This window comes from Bison bison, unplaced genomic scaffold (genome assembly GCF_000754665.1).
Source record: "Bison bison bison isolate TAMUID 2011002044 unplaced genomic scaffold, Bison_UMD1.0 scf7180017849697, whole genome shotgun sequence".
Classification (NCBI taxonomy): Eukaryota; Metazoa; Chordata; class Mammalia; order Artiodactyla; family Bovidae; genus Bison; species Bison bison.
This window is the reverse complement of record NW_011480270.1, coordinates 12976-15293: the sequence shown is the minus strand read 5'-3', so window position 1 is coordinate 15293 and position 2318 is coordinate 12976.

The following is a 2318-nucleotide window of genomic DNA, read 5'->3' as shown; positions in this document are numbered from 1 at the left end:
CAGAGAACCTGGGGTTGCAAGCAAATGAGTGACTTGCCCAAGCTTGTGGTTTTGTGGTCCAGGATGGCAGGGCCCATCCACTCTGAAGGCCAAGGCTTCTGACTCCTGGCCAATGAAGGAAGCCCACTGGCACTGGAGGCCCCTGTGGCTAGCTGTGTCCCCTGTAGAAGCAGCAGCACCAGCAAAAGTCTGAGTACAGTGTCTCTCTGGTGTGAAGGTGGGCATAGCTAATCATAGTCACTACGGGGTTCAGTCGGGAGCCCTAGAAAGCCAGGTCCAACTGTTCCCCAGGAGCAGATTACCTCCACATGGCACGGTCTGACTTGTGTCAGCCTTGGCCCTGTGCTGAACAGAGCTGGCCCCCGAGAAACTTGGGATGAGGGAGCCTGATCGCATCTGGTTTTAGAGCTGCCTCCTGTAGTTCAGTCCTCTAGCGCACGTGGGGTCCCTTGAGGCCAGGGTCCCTCGAGGCCAGCAGATATCCCCAGCCAACAAGCCCTGTGAAGAGCATAAGGCCTGTTGGGTCTCAGCAGGCAGTGGGGGGGCTTCAAGGCCATATGACTGGAGCCATGTGACTCTGGGGGCAGAGCTGTGCTGAGCAAGCCCACTGCCCCATGGTGGTCCTCCACAGCCTGGATGGCCAATGGCCCCTTCTGTCTACTTTTCAAAGCAGGAGCCCTTCCTTCTGAGAGGCTTCTGGGAAGCAAGGCCAAGACTCATAGGTTCTCACAAATCTTTTAATAACAGTAAATGAAGGAAACATTTAACAGTAAGTGCCATGGTGAGGGTTCCTTTTCATTCAGGGATCAACAACAGAAACACCTCAATCTAACATTCAGAGTGCGAAGTACACAAATTAATTAATAATCATTTATTTCCAAAGGTGACTGCAGAAACCATTTTGGTACAATCAAAAGGGTTTTACAAAACAGAGAAAACATTACAAAATGTCCCAAGAGGTGAGCAAACTGGCGGGGGCACAGAGCACCCAAGAAGCGGCCTGGCGAAAGTACTCATCTACTCATCTTGCAGCTGGTTAGGGGACTCACAAAAACTGGTTCTCCAAGGGAGTCACTTGTGGGGGCAAGCGCCAGGGAGGGGGTCTGCCCAGGACACAGCAGTCTCCCCTTGAGAATGAGGAAGGGCCGTGGTGGGGGTGGGGGCGGCAACAGAGGCAGCGCCAATTTCCTGGCAGAAAGAATTACAAGTTGAACTATCTTATTCTCTCTACCACAATAATACCAACAGAAATGAAGAATTCTTCCAAATGTAATACAAAGCTGACACCAAAGGAAAGCAGGTTTCCAAAACAATAGTTTGGCTTGAAATGACTTTTTTGTTTTGTGTTTTTCTGGCCATGAGTAGCTAACCAGTGTAGAAAATGTCACAAGAGCAACAATAAGCGACTAGGTTTTCCTGAGCACAAGGGACTCACTGTATGCACAGAAGAGGAAGGCTCATTCCCACTTACAGACCCTCCCCACCCTCAGAGGGCAGGGCAGCCTGTGCAGTGAGGACGCCCCTCCTCATAGTCCGGGGCTTTGCTCCCGATGCCCTCCCTGAGGCCTGCTCCCCATTTACCAAAACCAGCACTGGCATCCTGTCTTACAGTGGCCATACCGGCCCTTCTTCTCCCCTTGCCCACCTCCCTATCTCCCCTTCAGATGACCAACATCTACAAATCCAAGGAATTCTTTTTTGGGCAAGGTATGTGTGGGGGGGTGAACGGTCTTCCACTAGCCCCCCCAACACCAGTGTTGTGCTGACAACCTGCTTTCTGTGTGCAGCTGTGTCTGCCCCACAAAACAGTGCGCTGAAGTACCAACAACCACAAACTGCAAAACCCTGAGGGAGGCTGCAGTCGAAGGGATGATCTGAGAGCTGGGCTTGAGGTACCAGATGGGAAAGGGCCCCGAACTCCCCACCCCCACATCATGGCCACCCTGCCCACAGCTTCCGAGAATGCTGAGAAGTCAGTCCCGAGAGAGAGAGAAGGCTGAGTGGGGGAAACTGAGTCTATAACTTCCTCACAAGCTGACAGAGGAACACATCACTGGGCCTCCAGAAAGAAGATAGACCAAATCATCTTTGGTGTGCAAAACCAAATAGAAGGGATGGAGGGTGGGGTGGGGGCTACAAGCAGGTGGGACCAGCTCTCTGTTATGTGGAGCTGATGCCGTAAGTTGGCCAGCTGAACAGACTGTTCTCATTGGCCCAGATCCTCAGCCGAGGCTACCTAGGGGCTGGAGGGAATACTCATTTTCCCTTGCTAGGGCTGTTGTAAAAGAAAGTGTCCACTTCTACAAACACCCTCCCAG